Source organism: Rhododendron vialii, chromosome 9a (genome assembly GCF_030253575.1).
Source record: "Rhododendron vialii isolate Sample 1 chromosome 9a, ASM3025357v1".
NCBI classification, from domain to species: Eukaryota; Viridiplantae; Streptophyta; class Magnoliopsida; order Ericales; family Ericaceae; genus Rhododendron; species Rhododendron vialii.
The window spans coordinates 16,313,496-16,334,972 of NC_080565.1; the positions used below are offsets into that span (position 1 = coordinate 16,313,496).

General features: G+C 33.5%; 1 long non-coding RNA gene across 2 annotated transcripts; it reads right to left on the reverse strand.

Moving 5' to 3' along the window:
* Positions 1-9,776: 9,776 nt before the first annotated feature.
* Positions 9,777-12,267, reverse strand: LOC131300980 (uncharacterized). Of its 2 annotated transcripts, XR_009191123.1 has the most exons (4): positions 12,191-12,267; positions 11,288-12,041; positions 11,091-11,213; positions 9,777-10,486 (listed from the first exon to the last, which is right to left on the reverse strand). It is a non-coding gene; the product is annotated as an uncharacterized LOC131300980 (long non-coding RNA). The 2 variants fall into 2 exon arrangements; XR_009191122.1 differs by having other exon boundaries at positions 11,288-12,261.
* Between the last annotated feature and the right edge of the window lie 9,210 nt (positions 12,268-21,477).

Below are 21,477 nucleotides of genomic sequence, written 5' to 3' on the forward strand. Positions count from 1 at the left end.
TAATGCTGCTAGCGAAATATCAATTCTCCGCATAAACAACATCCTTTCAGTTTCAAAAAATAAAAATTTTATTTTCGTAATTCCAATTCGAAGAAACAAAAATGGCAAACCTTATTTTGTACATTTCTCGACCCAATATAAAGGGATCGCATTTTTTATAGTGTGACCTGTAATGCCCTGATTTTCGTACACTTTAATTAAATTATTTTTAATTGATTGAATAATTCATAAAATTGATTTAAGAAATAAAATTTTATTAAACGGAGTTTAGTAGCGGAAATCTCAAATACTAAATTCAAAACTACTTAATTGTCTTACAACTCAACAAAAATAAAATAGAGTTTGACAAATGTGATAACACTTTTGGAAATTCAAATAACATTACTCCAAATTAACAATGCTTCTAAGGATAAGGCATCCAAGGCTCGACAAACTCCCTTTCCGCAGCTGTGAGGTCTTCACCCTGGTACTGATCATCTTGTAGAGGATTCTGTTCTTCGATCTCCTGATTACCTGGCATGAAACGCCAGCCCAACGGCACTATAATGAGTTTTGAAACTCAGTAGATAAATCTTACCCATTAACCCTTACTCTACAAGCAATCACATTTATAATAAAAGGAGGGAATAATCGAAAAGCACAAAACTTACTTCAATATATAACCATCAACTTAAGTAAATTCCAGAATCTCAATTTTTATAATCATTCCAACAGCGCAGTATTTACCACGTTCCAAACTCAGAATTTCATTGGACATTTTTTAAAGGTCCTACTAGGCTACTTTCACAATTCTAGGTCCATCAGGCTACCCTCAAAGTCCTGCTAGGCTACCCTCAATACCTGAGGTCCCGCCAGGCTACCCTTGAGGTCCTGCTTGGTCACCCCCACAATTCTAGATCCATTAGGCTGCCTTCAAGGTCCTGCTAAGCTACCCTTAATACCTGAAGTCCTGCCAGGCTACCCCTGAGGTCTTGCTTGGCCACCCTAGCTACACCGGGTCTTTCAGACTGCCCTCAAGGTCCTACTAGGATACCCCCGATCACACGAGGTCTTGTCAAGCTACCCTTGAGGTCCTGCTAAGCCCACAACCTTTCATCTATTTCCTTTTCCTGTTAACCAGAACAACATCTACAAAATTTCTATAAGTCCACAACTCATCCAACGTCCCTAATATCCTTTCTACGTTCCCGGTTCAATTGGCAAAACAATCATTTCAAATGACGAGCAAACAGATCATAATATAACCACAGATATAGGATAACTGAACCACTGTACATCCACCTCCAGTGAGCTCAAGTCTAAACTAATGTAACGCCCCGACTTTTCGGAAGCAATATAAAAATAAAATCTTAAAAAAATTTGCTAAATAAATATAATTTTTCAAAATAAAGTTTAGCTATTACAGTCACAAGATAAATTTACTGATTCAAAATACATTAACTTCAAAACTGACTCTAGGCTTGATACAAATCCGAAGAATACTCGATCTTCATTCCTGATATTCTTTCCGTGTCGATCTGCACCATCTTTGAATCCTCTCCATTGAATCCTGCGCCTTCTGGCAAATTGATCGCCGAAGCAAACGATTTGCCAGGATACAGACGTATCTGTGAGTGATAAATCACCCAGTAGAATAATCCAACCCAACTACCCCCTTACTTTACAGTTAGCAAGCAGCAGGATAAATATGGTACGAAGAAGTAAAACAAAGATTCAGAAACATTAATTTGTTACTATTCATTATTCTAATGTGAAATCTAAGATCTCTCCGCGAGATCTTTCCTCCTCAACCGCTAGCCATGCCCTGTCCCATGAGATCACTTTCTTTTGTTGTCGCGGATTGCACCTCAGTTATGTACCTAGCGTGTATCCCTCTCATTACAACAAAAGGAAGCTTATCATGCCCGAATCATAACTAGGGTTCGCCTATCTTATGCACCACTTCACAATCACCATAATCATCACTGGGCTTACTTTGCCAGTATCAATTCATCACTCAACATTGGGCTTACTTTGCCAATCATCATTCATCAATCAACACTGGGCTTACTTTGCCAGTTTCAAACCATCACATCTCAAAATCCCGCCTGCAGGCAATCTAAAAAAAATAAAACTTTCCAATTTATCCATTATCTAGCATCGTCTAGATGAGTTCTATTTCGCAACACCACCCCATGTCTCTAGGGTCCAATCTAGTATTCAAATCAAATATCGATGCAATATACAACAAATCAATAATAATTAAAACAATTAATAAGCAATGTAATCACGCAACTTATTATGAACGGGCTGTTGCCCTTAGTCTTGTATGGCCAAGATGTTATTAATAAAATAAGAAACTATATATTTTTTTATGAATAAAGGCGTTTTAGAGAATTACATGAATAAAAGTAAAACCATTAAAAAATGTCTGTATGATCGGTAAAAGTAAAATAATACTTCACATTATAATGACATTAATTTTTTATACCAATATAACATTTAAGTTGTAAAATTAAAACGCATTGTTGACTAGAACATAGATTTTACTATTTTAGTAAACCTAGGGGCTTAATCATCATAACTTGTGTTTTCTAATTTGGACCGAAACACTATACTAAAATAGTCAAGGGGGAAAACTGTAATTATATCTTAAAATCTCAAATTTCCAACGTCCAGGAACAGAGACAAAACGGAAAACTGGGTTTCGGTCGTGGTGATCGTCCCCGATTGATTTCTTCCCCTCGAAACACTTCGATTCAATACATTAACACATAATATACTTAGGGAGATGTAGAGGAGAGATTTTTCTACCTTGGGTCCGGTCGAAAAGCGAGAAACGGGTTCCAAAAACTCAAGGCGGTGTTCGGTGGTAGTCCGTCGGGGCCCGCAGCGGTGGTGCGCCCACGAAACTCACGGTACATACACTCACGGCCACAATTCATTGCTCATGGTGGAGTATGGCAGTCCGTTGGTGGCGGGTACAGGCTGAAAGAGGTGATACGGGAAGGTGGTGGCTATGGAAAAATGGAGATTTCAGTGGCGAGGTGGTGGCCTACGGTGGTGGGTCAGTGTAAGGAGGGCTACGGTTGGTGGTGGTGTTCTCGGCAGGTGGTGACGATGGCAACCGAGGGAGGTAGTGCGGGGTGCGGCGGTTATGGTGGTGTGGGGAGGTGGCTACCGAGGAGGGTCGAGACGGAGGAGGTGAGGCGATCTCGGTGTCGAGGTAGTGGTGCACGGGTATGGTGACGATAGGAGGTGGTATTTATAAGGTGGGGGGAGGAGTGGGGTGCAAGGATAAGTATGGAGGTGGTGGAATGCGGGAGGAGAGAGAGATATAGTTTAGGGAGAGTTTGAAGGAGAGTGGAAGATTGGTTTGATAGAATTTTGGTTAGAGAGGAAGTATAGACTGAGTAGGAGACAGAGAGACGGAAGGAGTTTGTATTTGTGCATGCATGTAATTTATGTGTAGAAAAATTTTAAAAAGAATACATGTATATATTACATGCATAATTGTATTTAAAAAAAATTGCATTAAGGAAAATAATTCTAAATAGTATTATATTTAGGAAAAAAAATTGAGTCAAAAATCCGGGTCGTTACACCTAACCTCTCAACGATTTCAATATGTTTCGATGTCAGAGTAATTGCAAATGGATCAACAATAACAGTTCATAAAAAAATTACAGAAGCATAACATTATCAACAGTTCAAAAGGCAGAAGAATTTCACATGAAGTATTCGGATTTGTCCTTATGACTTCTGGGTTTCATTAGGATTTCGCACGGTTCATTTTAGTAATTTCTATTATTTGAGGATTGAATAGTTATTTCGGACCTTTGGTTCTTTTTCGCACTTTGGTTAAATATAGGGTTAATCTTTAAGTTGGTTAACTGTTAGGGTTAACTCGTGGCTTTGCAAGCTCTAGAGTTTATCTTGTAATTTTATTAAAATAGACTTTGACTTGATTACACTACAAAAATAATTAGATAAGGTATCACTTGAACTTGACATCTATTATCTTCTAAATTTACATTTCTTTTGCAAAAGAAAATATCTTTTATACAAATCATAAGGCAACTTTTTCATTCCTAAAGGAGTAGGATCTCTTTTCATAAAACGACTGTTACTAATCATTACTAAACTAACTAATTTACATAGTGTCATTTAAATAGATTCTTGATTTTACAAATTTTCGCTTAACAGTTATTTTATTCCCTTTTTTTTTAGATGTATAATTTAATTAATAATTTCTAGATGTCATTAACTTCTCAAGTCTTTCACCCCAGTGATTTCAAAACAAGATTTTATAGCTCATTACATATATAACAATACAAATCATTTTCTTTTGTACATGTATTAACCTAAGATAATAACATGCACTGAGATTACTTTATTACAAGAACAATATAGTCTAGTATCAATTTAACAGAAACAACAATTAGCTATGTGCATGGCAACACTCAAACATATCATCACCGATCAATAACTAAAGCATTAACATTTAACATAGTTTCAAAAACAGGAATGAGGTTTACGGGCCGCAAGGTCAGATCGTGCCAATTGTCCGACCAAAAGATCAGATTATATCATGAATGAGTTCAAGTTACGGTAGTAAGGTCGTGACTCGTGGACGCGAGGTGTTCAACTCGTACAAACAATATTTGTTATTTTTCATTTCACTTTGCATGGATTGATCCAAGTCGCGATTTTATGATGAAACTATTTTAATATACTTAGAGTTAAAGGGTAAAGAAAAATCTACCTTGATCCTTGGAGTTTCGAGCTAAGATTTAAAGAAAATAAAGGTGTGCGGTGGCGACAATGGTGGAACCCGGTGGTGGTGATACGGTGCCAATTCGGAGCTCCGGTGTGCACTGCACAGTAATGGTGTATGCCCTATTCCTACTCCTCCTATTCTCCTCTTTTTCCTTCCTCTTTTCTCCTCCTTCTAGTAATCTGGCCCTCCTCTCTCTCTCTCTCTCTCTCTCTCTCTCTCTCTCTCTCTGCAAAAGCAATGAAAGAAAATAAAAGGGCAAGGGATGATGTTGTTGTTGTTGCTCCAAATGATGGAAGAAAGCAAGAAATAAGGAAATAGTTCGGTACCCTCTCTCTCCAGCCGAATAAATTGGGATTGCAAGGTGGGTTTGGTTTTTGAACAAAAAGAGGGGATGAAATAGATGGGTGATGGAGAGGTAGTGGAGTGTGGGAGGAAAGTGAGGAGTTAGTTTCAATAAGATTTTAGTCAGGGTTTAGTTAGGAAGGATAAGAGATTAGTATGGATCCAAGTATATCTAAAGCATAATATATATCCTATGCAAGTTTGTGGGTAACATCAATTATACACATGATCATGTATTTAGTTATTCAATCTAATTAATTATTGGATTCAAAATTTAACGTTACAATTTTTATTGGAAAAGAAAAAAAAATTAGGGTAAAAATAGGGTTATTACATGACCGGTGATTTTGTGGTCGATTCCTAATTTTTTTTAAAAGTAGAATTACCAGTATTCATGCTACAGATATACGAGTTACCAAGAAAGAGGAAAATGAAACGCATAACAAAGTTCTTTATCTATACTTTCTAATTTCACATTTTGAATTATCATTGACAATAAAAATTCGACGACGAAATTGTGGACCGCAAAAATTGAAAAAAAAAAACATGAAGGGATCGCAAACCTTATTTTGTACATTTTTCGAACCAATATAAAGGGATCGCATTTTTTATAGTGTGATAGGTGATTTTGTGGTTGATTCCTAATTTTTTAAAAGTAGAATTACCAGTATTCATGCTACAGATGTACGAGTTACCAGGAAAGAGGAAAACGAAACACATAACAAAGTTCTTTATCTATACTTTCTAATTTCACATTTTGAATTATCATTGACAATAAAAATTCGACGATGAAATTGTGGACCGCAAAAATTGAAAAAAGAAAACATAATTTCCGCTGCCAAGAGTCGAACCTGAAAAATGTTGTACATATCCAGTTAATATGTGCTAAAACAGATTTTGTATTCACATTATGCAAACTTATTATTTTATATCTCTAATTTAAATAAGAATTCGAAAAACTTTACAATAACCTATAGTTTGAAAAAATAGAAATCCGGAAACGAAAATTCAAATACATGAAAATTTGTGTTATGAATTAATTTTTTCATGGTTCTACGAGAAATTCTTATTATCAATGTTGTTAGCGAAATATTAAAATTCTGTATTAACAACATCCTTTCAGTTTCGGAAAATAAAATTTGTGTTGTCGTTATTCCAATTCGAAGAAAAAAATTAGCAAACCTTATTTTGTACATTTTTCAACAAAATATAAAGGGATCGCTGTTTTTAAAATATGACCGGTGATTTTTTGACTGATTCCTAATTTTTTTAATGTAAAAAATTAAAAGTACTCAAGCTACAAATATACCAGTTACCAAGAACGAGGAAAATGAAACGCATACCAAACTTCTTTATCTCTATTTCATAATTTTTCATTATGAATTATCATTAACAAAATAATTCGACGTCGAAATTGTTGCTTGGAAAAAGTTAAAAAAGAAAACATAATTTCCGCTGCCAGGAGCCGAACCTTCAAAATTTTCGACATATCCAGTTTATATGTGTTCCAATGGATTTTTTGTTAACATTATGCAAACTTATTGTTTTATATGTCTAATATAAATACGAATTCAAAAACTTTTCAATAACCTGTGGTTCTAAAAAATAAGAAATCCCGATACGAAAATTCAAATACAAGAAAATTTATGTTCGGCATTAATTTTTTCATGGTTCTACGAGAAATTCTTAATATCAACATTATTAGCGAAATATCAATTCTCCGCATTAGCAACATCCTTTTAGTTTTGAAAAATAAAATTTTCAGTGTTGTGATTCCAATGCGAAGAAAATAATATCAAACCTTATTTTGTGCATTTGTCGACTAAATATAAAGTGATCGCCGTTTTTATAATGTGAGCGGTAATTTTGTGGTTGATTCCTAATTTTTTTTAAATAAATTACCAATACTCAAACTACAGATATTCGAGTTACCAAGAATGAGGAAAATGAAACGCATACCAATCTTCTTTATCTCTACTTTCTTATTTTACTTTTAGAATTATTATTGACAAAAATAATTCAACGTCGAGAATGTTGATTGCAAAAAGTTTAAAAGGAAAATATAATTTACGCCTCCAGAAGTCGAGCCTGGAAAATTTAAAAATATCCAGTTTACATGTGCTACAACAGATTTTGTTTTAACATTATGCAAATTTATTATTTTACAGTAAGTCTACTAGTAAAGCAAAATCATACAGATTTGTTATGGGGCCCACTACAGGTCACACACTAATGATCCAAGCATCGGATTGAACTGATTTTTTTGTGATTGCACACGAAAAACTGTTTTACATTCAATGAACGGCTCGAATCATTTGTGTGGGACTCGTAGTGGGCCCCAACAAAAATCTGTACGCAAAATCTATACGATTTCGCTGTACCCATAGACTTACAAATTGGTTTGTATCTCTAATCTAAATACGAATCCGGAAAACTCTTCAATAACATAGAGTTTGAAAAAATAGAAAATCCCGATACTAAAATTCAAAGAGAAGAAAATTTGTGTTATGCGTTAATTTTTTCATGGTTCTACGAGAAATTCTTATTAATGCTGCTTACGAAATATCAATTCTTCGCATAAATAATATCCTTTCAGTTTCCAAAAATAAAAATTTTGTTGTTGTAATTCCAATTCGAAGAAAAAAAAATAGCAAACCATATTTTGTACATTTTTCGACTAAATATAAAGGGGTCGCCGTTTTTATAATGCGACCGGTAATTTTATGGCTGATTCCTAACTTTTTTAAAGTAAAAAATTACTAGTACTCAAGCGACAGATATATGAGTTACCAAGAACGAGGAAAATGAAACGCACACCGAACTTCTTTATCTCTATTGTCTAATTTTACATTTTGAATTATCATTAATAAAATAATTCGACGTCGAAATTGTTGATCGAAAAAAGTTAAAAAATAAACATAATTTCCGCTGCTAGGAGCCGAACCTGAAATTTTTTAAACATATCCAGTTCATATTTGTTACAACGGATTTTTTTGTTAACATATCTCTAATTTAAATACGAATTCGAAAAACTTTTCAATAACCTGTAGTTCTAAATAATAAGAAATCCAATATGAAAATTCAAATTCAAGAAATTTTGTGTTCTGCAATAATTTTTTCATGGTTCAACGGGAATTCTTAATATCAACACTGTTAGCGAAGTATCCATTCTCCGCATTTGCAACATCCTTTCAGTTTCGAAAAATATAATTTTCATTGTTGTGATTCCAATTCGAAGGAAAAAAAATAGAAAACCTTATTTTGTGCATTTTTCGACCAAATATAAAGGGATCACTGTTTTTATAATGTGAATAGTGATTTTGTGGCTGATTCCTAATTTTTTAAAAATAAATTTCTAGTACTCAAATTACAGATATACGAGTTACCAAGAACGAGGAAAACGAAATGCATACCAATTTTCTTTATCTCTACTTTCTTATTTACATTTTGAATTATTATTGAAAAAAATTATTCGACGTCGAGAATGTTGATTGCAAAAAGTTAAAAAGGAAAACATAGTTTACATTGCCAGAAGTCGAACCTGGAAAATTTTAAAAATATCCAGTTTATATGTGTTACAACGGATTTTGTGTTAACATTATGCAAACTTATTGTTTTACAGTAAGTCTACTGACAAAGCAAAATCATACAGATTTTGCGTACAGATTTGTTGCGAGACCCACTACGGCTCCCACACTATTGATCCAAGCCATTCATTAAATGTAAAATATTTTTTCAAGGGTCTCCGCAGAAAATCATCTCAATGCGATACTTATATGTGCTCGATTTAATCATCTAAGTTTTGATTTAGATTCCAGGATAATGAAACATTATATGATTGGATTGAACATTTATAAGTATCGAATTGAACTACTTTTTTGTGAGTGCTCTTGAAAAATTATTTTATATTAATTGAACGGCTCAGATCATTTGTGTGTGACCCATACTGGGACCCAACACAAATCTGTACGCAAAATCTGTACGATTTTACTGTACCAGTAGACTTACAAATTGTTTTATCTCTAATCTAAGTACGAATTCGGAAAACTCTTCAATAACCAATTGTTTGAAAAAATAGAAAATCCCGATACGAAAATTCAAATACAAGAAAATTTATGCCCTACATTATTTTTTTCATGGTTCTACGGGAAATTCTTATTATCAACGTTGTTAGCGAAATATCAATTATCCGCATTAACAACATCCTTTCAGTTTCGAAAAATAAATTTTTTGTTTTCGCGATTTCAATTTGAAGAAAAAAAATAGCAAAACTTATTTTGTACATTTTTTGACCAAATATAAAGGGATCGCCGTTTTTATAATGTGGCTGGTGATTTTGTGGCTAATTCATAATTTTTTAAAGTAAAATTATCAGTACTCAAGCTACAGATATACGAGTTACCATGAACGAGGAAAACAAAATGCATTCCAAACTTCTCTATCTCTACTTTCTAATTTTACATTTTGAAATATCATTGACAAAAATAATTCGACGTCGAAATTGTTGATTGCAAAAAGATAAAAAAGAAAACATAATTTCTACTGCCATAAGTCGGACATGAAATTTTTTAAAAATATCCAGATTATATGTGTTACAACAGATTTTGTGTTAATATTATGCAAACTTATTGTTTTACTAGAGATTGTGCCCGTGCCTGAAGGCACTTAGCTGAAATCTGACAAAAACCTTTACTATCACTACAGTTTATCCGCAATGCTCCTATCCTCAAATAACCTGACTAATGCAATAACACCTAGGTCAAGAAGACGTGGAAAGAACTCTAATCTAGCGACTATGCCAGTGCTTGAAGGCATGATGCAACACATTCGCAACAAATAAGCATGTGCCCGAAGGCATTTATTTTATTTTTTTGCTAATCATGAAGGCACTTATTCAAAAGTACTAACCTAATACAAAAGTTTAATGGACTCACAATAAAAAAATCGCCTACGCTCAAAATCACAAAGCATGCACTAAGTTAATCAAAAGAGTTTTCAATATCACTTAAGATTATTAAATTAAATTCAGTACATAATAGAGGCCTTCCAACCAAAATTCGAAGTCAGCATAGTTGATGTAACACTTAACAACGACCAACAAAAAAGATGGAATGGAAGTCATTCATTCAGGAAATAAGGATAGAATAGAAGTCATTCGGAAGATCCAAACGATTAGGAAGAGAATAGCCAACAGTATATGACCTTCACCACCACTTTCCATCTCTGGTTACCTACATATCGAATCTAAACGTTGGTGTAACAGGATTAAAGAGAATCATTTGATTTTTGTATTAAAAAAATATGTTTAGAAACACGACAAAACACAACCAAGAATACTTCTCGTTCAACTCTGAGGGCGCCCTCAAAAAGCACAATCATCACCTCCTGTTAGCATAGAAACTAAAAACAATTCATCAAAAATAGATAGGAACTATAGCCGAAGAATTATGGAAACAATGTTATAGAATTTTATGAAATAAAAGTAAACTCGCATTTGTCGAAGACTTTACTCCAACACAAAACCCATTTAGTCCCCAACACCCTAGCCTCACTTTCAAATCTGAAGACAAAAAGCTAAAGGTGAGGGAGATGCCTACTTATCTTGAGGTGATTCACTTAACCGGTCTAAGATTCACTAACCCAGATTAGTTAAAAAAGGAGAAAAATGAATTAGAAACATAGATTATAGAAAGAATCGAATTTGAGCTGAATTGAAGAAAAATTTAATATGTAATTGAACCCTCGTTCGAATCAGGTTCCCAAGCTTATTCTTATTCTTTGTCCTTTTTTATTATGAAGCCAACATAAACCAAGATTGATCTCCACAAATTTGCGCGTGCACACACACACCCCCCTTACCACCAAAATCTGATCACAAATTTTGTCGATAACACTTACATTAACTCAAAGCCAAAGTATGTCAACATTCAACAATAACAACCAAAGCCATACTGATACCAATCCAAAAAAAATTAAAAGAGCAACTTACCTAAATGGATCTCTGATTATACCGCCATAGTCCCAAAAGAATAGGAGCTTTGCAAGAAAGATCGGTGGTGGAACACTGATCATCCACCAAATTAAAAACACTTCCACTCTTTCCATGTTACCCCTACAATGATAGAAAATGTGAACCTCATGCAACTCCAAAATAATTATCACGCAGGGGTAAGAGGGAACGTGAACCTCTCAGATTGAATTTTAGCTTTGTATCAAGACGTGTTACCCGTAGATGATATCAGAAATAAATGGTAAGAGGGAATTTTGGAACTCTACTTGTAAAGTGATTCGTATCCCAAATTAATGTCACTCTTGGACTGTAAGAAATAAATTACTAAATAAAAATTTATTGCATTCACGCTTTATTTTTTCATTTCCTAGCTAAGGCCCTCACCTAATCTAAGCCAAAGTAGCATTAGTCTTTCCCCATTAACTGTAATAGCCACATATCCGTTTACCCCAAACTATAACAATAGTCATTCTCACAAAGTAAAACAATTTCTACAGTTTTGCTTCATTAACAGAGCGCAAACATGGAAACAATTCATTAAACCAAAAATTGAAAAACCCACTTATTAAGGCAGAATCAGACAAATATGAAGCATTAGCCCCCATATGGTGAATTCCAAAAAAAAAAAAAAAAACAACCTAACCAATATGATTGGCCAATACCTGCAGTAAACATAAAATCAAGTTCTTATCATCAAAACCCAATCGAATCCTACTTGCAATTGCCCTTTAATTTTTCAGTTTGGCCAATACCCAACAGTAAACATAAAATCAAGTTCTTATCATCCAAGCCCAATTTATCAGTCTTTGTGAAACAGCTAGGGTTGAGATGACTTACATGAAGAAAGAAGCGATGATGATGAGGCCGATCGGGAGCATGAAGACGGCTAGGGTTGGGTACCGGGCTTGCTATAGGTTTCACTGATTGACCCTATTTTTCAGATCAGAAAATAGAAAACAAAAACAAAACGAATTTTTTAGATCTTCGATCGGCTTTTCTGTTTGTCTTAAAGACTATGGACACTCAAGAGAAGCGTGTACTAATTTTGAACAATAGATTGAGAGGTCGAGAGAGATTACCAGTGTTCGATCGTCGTTGAGAGGTCGAGAGAGAAAAGTCCCGGAAGTACTCATCGTCTATCTTGGCAGAGGCTTCGAATGATTGCTGCGGCGGACGGGGGAGGTCAGGTCAGAGGTTAGACGGAGGAGCAGAGACGAGCCAATCCACCATCGCTGTCCCCTTGTGAACGCCGTTTTTGTAACTTGAAGTCGTTTCTGAGAGAGAGAGAGAGAGATTGCTGCGGCGGACGGGGGAGGAGAGGTCGGAGGTTAGACGGAGGAGCAGAGACGGGCCAATCCACCATCGCCGTCCCCTTGTGAACGCCGTTTTTGTAACTTGAAGTCGTTTCTGAGAGAGAGAGAGAGAGAGAGAGAGAGAGAGAGGGAGGGGGGGGGGGGGGGGAAAGCGTTTCAAATTTTGAAAACAAAAAAAAAAATTACCCAGCTCAACATTTGCCATTAAACATCACATGTATTTACCAAACTGTCATCCTAAAGTTAGTTTGTGAGAGGGACATTTGTGGACCCTTGGATGTATAGAATTGGAGAGTTGAGATTGAAAGAAAAAAGAATATTCTTTTAGAATCTTTAGATACCTTCCCTCCTTTGTTATATAGATACCTCTAATCTAAATACGAATTCGAAAAACTTTTCAATACAAGAAATTTTTTGTTCTACGTTAATTTTGTCATGATTCTACGTGAAATTCTTATTATCAATGTTATTTGCGAAATATCAATTCTCTGCATTAACAAAATCTTCTCAATTTCGAAAAATAATATTTTTGTTATTGTGTTTCAATTCGAAGAAAAAAAATTGCAAACCTGATTTTATACATTTTTTGACCAAATATATAGGGATCGCTGCTTTTATAATGTGACTAGTGATTTTGTTGCTGATGCCAATTTGTTTTTCCAGTAAAATTACCAGTACTCAAGCTACAGATATATGAGTTACCAAGAACAAGGAAAATGAAATGCTTCCCAAACTTCTTCTTTATCTCTACTATCTATATCATTTAAATTATCATAGACAAAAAAATCGACGTCAAAATTGTTGACTGCAAAAAGTTAAAAAAGAAAACATAATTTCCACTGTCACGAGCCGAACCTGAAAAATTTTACACGTATCCAACTTATATGTGCTATAACAGATTTTGTGTTAACATTATGCAAACTTATTGTTTTATATCTCTAATCTAAATACGAATTCAAAAAACTTTTCGATAATCTATAGTTTCAAAAAATAGGAAATCCCGATACGAAAATTCAAATACAAGAAAATTTGTGTTATGCATTAAAATTTTCATGGTTCTACGAAAAATTCTTATTATCAACGCTGTAACTGAAATATCAATTCTTTGCATTAACAATATCCTTTGAGTTTCGTAAAATAAAATTTTTGTTGTCGTAATTCTAATTCGAAGAAAAAAAATAGCAAACATAATTTGTACATGTTTTCACCAAATATGAAGGGATCGCTGTTTTTATAATCTGACCGGGAATTTTGTGGCTGATTCCTATTCTTTTCTAAAGTAAAATTACCAGTACTCAAACTACAGATATACAAGTAACCAAGAACTAGGAAAACAAAATGCATAACAAACTTCTTTATCTCTACTTTCTAATTTTTACCTTTTGAATTATCATTGACTAAAAAATTCGACTTCATAATTGTTGACCACAAAATGCTAAAAAAGAAAACATAATTTTCGCTGTAAGAAGTCGAACCTGGAAAATTTTAAACACATCATGTTTATATGTGCTACAACGGATTTTGTACTACCATTATGCAAACTTATTGTTTTATATCTCTATCTAAATATTAATTCGAAAAACTCTTCAATAACCTATAGTTTGAAAAATAAAAAATCCAGATACAAAAATTTAAAAATAAGAAAATTTGTGTTCTGCATTAATCTTTTCATGTTTACACGTGAATGTATTATTATCAATGTTGTAACTGAAATATCAATTTTTTGAATTAACAATATCCTTTCAATTTCGAAAAGCAAAATTTTTGTTCTCGTGATTCCAATTCTAAGAAAAAAAAATAACATACTCGATTTTGTACATGTTTAGACCAAATACAAAGGGATCACTGTTTTTATAATGTGATCGGTGATTTTGTTGCTGTTTCCAATTTTTTTTAAAGTAAAATTACCAGTACACAAACTATAGATATATGAGTTATCAAGAACGAGGAAAACGAAACGCAATCCAAACTTCTTTATTTCTACTTTCTACTTTTACCTTTTGAATTATCATTGACAAAAAAAAAATTGACGTCGAAATTGTTGACTGCAAAAACTTTAAAAAAAAAACATAATTTTAGCTGCCAAGAATCAAAACTGGAAAATTTTCAACATAACCAGTTTATATGTGGTACAACAGATTCTGTTGAACATTATGCAAACTTATTGTTTTATACTTCTAATTTAAATACAAATTCGAAAAACTCTTCAATAACCTAAAATTTGAAAAAATAGAAAATCCCGATTGAAAATTCAAATACAAGAAAATTTGTGTTCTGCTTTATGGTTCTACATGAAATTTTTATTATCAACGCTATAAACGAAATATCAATTATCCGAATTAAAAATATCCTTTCAGTTTCGAAAAATAAAATTTTTTTTTGTCGTGATTCCAATTCGAATAAAAAAAGAAAGCTAATTTTGTACATGTTTTGACCAAATATAAAGGGATTGCCATTTTTATAGTGTGATCGGTGATTTTGTGACTGATTTCTAATTTGTTTTAAAGTAAAATTACTAGTACTCAAACTACAGCTATACAAGTTACCAAGAACGAGGAAAACGAAATGCATCCCAAACTTCTTTATCTCTACTTTCTAATTTTACCTTTTGAATTATCATTGACAAAAAAAAATTCGATATTACAATTGTTGACCGCAAAAAGTTAAAAAAGAAAACATAATTTTCACTCCAAGGAGTTGAACCTGAAAAATTCTCAACATATTCAATTTATATGTGCTACAGCAAATTTCGTGTTAACAATATGCAAACTTATTATTTTATATCTCTAATCAAAATATGAATTCGGAAAACTCTTCACGAACCTATAATTTGAAAAAATAGGAATCCCCGATGTGAAAATTCAAATGCAAGAAAATTTGTGTTATGCATTAAAATTTTCATATAGTTCTACTTGAAATTCTTATTTTCAATGCTATAACTGAAGTATCTATTCGCTGCATTAACAACATCATTTTAGTTTCGAAAAGTAAAATTTTTGTTGTCATGATTCCAATTCGAAGGAAAAAAAAGAAGAGCAAAACCTTATTTGTACAAGTTTCGACCATATATAAAAGGATCGCCATTTTCATAGTGTGGCCAGTGATTTTATAGCTGATTCTGAATTTTTTTAAAGTAAAATTACCAGTGCTCAAACTACAGATATACGAGTTACCAAGAACGAGAAAAATGAAACGCATCCCAAACTTCTTTATCTCTACTTTCCAATTTTACCTTTTACTATATCACTAATAAAAAAAATTCAACGTCAAAATTGTTGACCACAAAAAGTTAAAAAAGAAAACATAATTTTTGCTAGCAAGAGTCGAACTAGGAAAATTCTCAACCTATCTAGTTTATATGTGCTACAACAGATTTTCTGTTAACATTATGCAAACTTATTTTTTTATATCTCTAATCTAAATACGAATTCGGAAAACTCTTCAATAACCTATAGTTTGAAAAAATAGAAATTTCTGAAATGAAAATTCAAACGCAAGAAAATTCTCCACAATAACAACATTTTTTTAGTTTCGAAAAGTAAAATTTTTATTGTTGTGATTCCAATTCGAAGAAGAAAAAAATTAACAAAACCTACGTGTTATCAAGAATAAGGAAAACGAAGCGTATCGAAAACTTCTTTATCTCCACTTTTTAATTTTACCTTTTGAATTATCATTGACAAAAAAAATTTGATGTCAAAATTGTTGACCGCAAAAGGTTAAAAAAGAAAACATAATTTCCGCTACCAGGAGTCAAACTTGAAAAATTCTCAACATATCCAATTTATATGTGCGACAGCGGATTTTGTGTTAACATTATGCAAAGTTATTGTTTTAAATCTCTAATCTAAATATTAATTCGGAAAACTCTTCAATAACATATATTTTGAAAAAAATAAGAATTCCTGATATGAAAAGTCAAATACAAGAAAATTTGTGTTCTGCATTAAATTTTTCATAGTTATACGAGAAATTCTCATTATCAACGCTATAACCGAAGTATTAATTCTACGCATTTACAATATTCTTTAAGTTTCAAAAAATAAATTTTTTTTGTCGTGATTCCAATTCGAAAAATAAAAATAGAAAAACCTGATTTTGTACATGTTTCGACCAAATATACAAGGATGACCGTTTTTATAGTGTGACCGGTGGGTTTGTGGCTGATTCCTAATTTTTTTTATAGTAAAATTATCAAACAAACTACAGTTATACGAGTTAAAATTATCATACAAACTACAGTTATATGAGTTAAAATTATCACACAAACTACAGTTATACGAGTTATCAAGAACGAGGAAAACGAAACGCACCCTAAATTTCCTTATCTCTACTTTTTAATTTTACCTTTTGAATTATCATTTGCAAATAAATTTTGATATCAAAATTGTTGACTGCAAAAAGTTAAAAAGATAACATAATTTTCGCTGTTAGGAGTCAAACCTAGAAAATTCTCAACATTTCCAGTTTATATGTGCTACAGCGGAGTTTGTGTTAACGTTATGCAAATTTATTATTTTATATCTCTAATCTAAATATGAATTCGGAAAACTCTTCAAGGACCTATAGTTTGAAGAAATAGGAATTCCCGATATGAAAATTCAAATACAAGAAAATTTGTGTTCTCCGTTAAATTTTTAACAGTCCTACGAGAAATTCATATTATCAACGCTATTATCGACGTATCAATTCTCGGCATTGATAATATCATTTCAATTTTGAACAATAAAAATTTTATTGTCGTGATTGCAATTCGAAGAAAAAAATAGAAAACCTGATTTTGTACATGTTTCGACTAAATATAAAGGGATTGCCATTTTTATAGTGTCTCCGGTGATTTTGTGGCTAATTCCTAATTTTTTTTAAGTAAAATTACCACTCAAAGTACAGATATACGAGTTATGAAGAACGAAGAAAAAGAAACGCACACAAACTTCTTTATATCTACTTTCTAATTTTACCTTTTGAATTATCCTTAACAAAAAAAATTCAATGTCAAAATTTTTGCCCGCTAAAAGTTAAAGAAGGAAACATTTTTTCTGATGGTAGGAGCCAAACCTGGAAAATTCTCAACAAATCCAGTTTATCTTTGCGGTCGACAATTTTTCTTAGAAAAGTATTTTAAAAATAGTTTTTTTTTTTTTGCAAAATGTGTTTTTTTTGTTAAAAATGGTTTTTTCAAAAACAATTTTTTTTTGCAAAAACAAATTTTGTTTTTCTGCAAAAGAATTTTGTAAAAACTTTTTAAAAAACTATTTGGAGGGATGAATTATGCGAAAAATGAAGGAAAAAGTTTGGTGGGAAGGAACTGGTGGCACTGGGCTCATTGGTTTTGATTATGGGTAATGAATGAACAATGTAGGATTTGAGATTACTTATTTTAACAAACTCACAATCGATAATTAAAATCTGATATGACAAATTTTGATTGTTCAATTTTGATTATTATATTGTGGATTCTCTAATACTCTACTACAAAATGTCGAAGAAGGGATGAAGCCCCTTGGGGCTTAATTGGATGTATTTTCGTTGGGTGTATTCCGCAATACACCCGGATGAGGGGTTGATGTGACTGGTTTAGTTGATTTGGCATCCCTATTTCCACCTATATTAGATCATCTCCCTTCTTCGCATATATAGGCCAATCCGGTGGTAGAGGTGTTAAATTATTACCACCCTTGAGCTCTCCATAGTTTATCCTGTCTAATACACCAACTTTTTGACCAAAACACCCCTCCTCATCCCCCTCCCCCAACGACTCTCTCTCTCTCTCTCTCTACTAACAGAGAGAATGAAGAAGAAGAAGAAGAAGAGCAGATCACCACCGACACAAAACACACTCACAAAATATGTATGTATATGTACAGAGATGTACTTGTTCTTGGGGGTGGGTTCAGAGACGATCGGAAAGAGAGACGGAGAGACTGGGAAGAAATTTGGGAGCAATTTTGAAGATTTATTGATTGGAGAGACTATACAAAATAACCACAAACACAGACCACAACCATCAGAACCACCACAAACCGCCACCACCACTGCAAAATTGGAACCCCCAATTTTGAATTTCAAACCCTAAATTTCAGAGAGATAGATTTTGAGAGATGAACAGTGACAAAGAAACAACAAGAAGAAGATGAACAACAATAGATCAGAGAGAGAGAGAGAGAGAGAGAGAGTGAGAGAGAGAGGGAGGGATCGAACTCGGTCGTGATGTTTACCATGATCGGAGAACAGCAGTAGCTTCTTCTTCTTCTTTTGCTGTTCTCTCTCTCTTTCTCTCTCTCTCTCATAAAAGGGCGATAAAAACAAAGAAGAAAAAAAAAGAAGATAAAAACAAAAAAGAGAAGAACAAGGAAAATAAATTGTGTGCATGTGTGACCACTTAAAAAATAATGAAATAAATAAAAAAACACTTAAAAATGAATTTCAATTTTTTTATACGCATTAAACTAATTACTTTATTAGTAAACTAAATTATTATTGCTTAATTACGAAGAGTAAATAATTTTATTAAATTTTGTTATTATATAATGAATAATCTAATTTCATACCGCATAAGGGCAAATGAGTCATTTGACAGCTTTTACATCATAGACCATTCCTTTTACCCCCAATTTATCCTCCATCCAAATCAAGTATTATTTTATTCCCCATCCAAAAATGTCACATTAATATGGGCCCTCCTTTCTTAACTAATATCCCTTCATAAATAATACATCCAAAACTCATACGGCATCCAATCGAGCCCTTAAAAGACACAAATTGGTCGACCATAAAGGACTCTGTCTTTGGTAGGGATACAAGAAGAATTAGGAGAGAGATCTAGTTCGAATACTCCATTTTTTAAGTAAACTATATTATTAGGATTTGACGTGTCTGCCGTTTCACTCTCAACCACATGAAGCACTCCAATACACCAGATGTTGACAACTCAGCTATAGTCAAAATCAAAGGCCAGGAAAAAGGCAAGCTCACCCAGTAATAAAGAAGGAACGCGACATCGTTTTTGTCTAACGGAAGACAAACGGTACGGCGTCTTTGGGAAATCCGAGTTTGGAATTCCAAACCTCTCTGTTGTGTTGAATCTCGGGTCATTAAAAGAATCTCTCTCTCCTCGTTGAATTCACTTTAGAAATTACCATGGAATGAACACAAATCAATAATTAGGGGATTAATTTCTTCTCTATCTCTTTGTTTTGTATTCACTTCCTAAATTACAATGGAAAGAACCCAGATGTACAATTGGGGATATATATTTATTTTGGAGCTAGTCGATTTTATAAAGGGACCAAGCCCAACACTCAAGGAGATGGCCTTGAGAAGTCAGGACAAATACAATCAAAACAATCACCAAACAAAGTTCAACTTGGCCAAGCTACTATACAAAGGACCAAAACTTAAGCAGAATTAAAAACAGACTCTATCACGCTCTCGATTTTCAACATAAATATAAAGGATTTTCATAAATAAAACCTCACAATTATCCGTACAATACCCCAAAATAGATTAACATTTCCATTTTCATAATCACACATCATCATCCACAAGTTTCCAAAAGATTACATCTTTGGCTCCGAGACCAAATCAACATAATTACCAAATGTCAAAGAGAATTAAGAACTTACAATATTCCTTAGTCAAAAGATTTCCAAATAGTATTACAAAGGCATCTTCCAAAAATAGATTTATAAAGATGGCTAAATAACCCTTCAATGTTAGCTTTCAAAAGAATATCCACTTCCATGCACTCCAATCATGATGCTACTGCCCTGGGTTAGTACCTAAAAGATAATGTAAGGTTTGAGCTACACTAGCCCAGTAAAAAGCTCTAATCTAGCAATGTATGCAAATGAAACGTAGAGGTGATCACATGATGAACAAGGCAACAAGTCTTGATGAATGGGTAACAATGACAATTCAAAATCCAATATTTCAGTTCAGTACTAACCTCATGACTCAATGAGTAACCTTTTAAGCACCATGTGTCCAAGTGTGTTTCGTACAAGTGTCTTGAGCCGAAGCTCCTGCCGGGCTTGTTAAAGAACCCCGAAATCCTCTGCCAGGCACCTTACCTGATGGGAGGTCCTGAAGTATAAAACATGAGCATATAGCTCTTGCCGGGCTTGTTAAAGAACCCTAAAGTCCTCTGCCAGGCACTCATCCGTCGATGAGTCCTGAAATGTTCTCGTCGTGTCCATAAAGTTTCAAAATCCTTTTTCCAACTAGTTCGTACCGTTCAAATCCAACTTTGATTTATAAAACGATTTTCGTAAAATCTAGTTCAAATGAGCATTAAGGTCATAGGTACATTCAACGATGACATTAGGTACGAGTAATCAAGTTAAGGGGTCATTCGGAAAGTGTTTGGGTAGGTTGGAAGTGATTAGAAACCAAAAAGGTGAAAAATGAAGCAAAACAGTGAAAGCTGGAGATAAGCAACAAATATCGATACCTAACACAAAGGTGTCGATACCATTTGGTCAAAAATGGTTCCAGACGCAAGGGTATCGATAACAATGGCAAATGGTATCGATAACAAGTGATTTTCTGGGTTTTGGAACACAAAGGTATCGATAACAAAGGCTGTTCGAACAGATTTTCTGTAGATTTTCATGGGTTTCACCGCAGCAACAACAACCACGACAAATGGCAAGGCTCAGCTCTAAGATATAAGTCATAAACATATATTGAAAGTTAGAACTCCCTATCTCAAAATTGAAGAACAATTTCAAAGGATCCTCCAAGCCCTAGCTTCAAACTTTGAAATCGAATGGGATACGTTTCCTCCGAGCTCAAACCAACGAGATACGGACCGAAATACGCTTAAGAATGAAGGTTTGAAGGTGGGTTTAAGTGGGTTTTGAAGTGGTTTGGTGGAAAATGGTTGAGAGTGAGAAAGAGAGGGAGAGACCGAGAGAAGAGAGAGATCCGAGAGATGGAGAGAAGGGAAAATGAATTCCCTGCCTCTCACCCCACACACATATATGCACACATCACACATTCACCCCTCCAATGCAACACTTTATCACATTAGCCCCAACTTTCAATGTTTC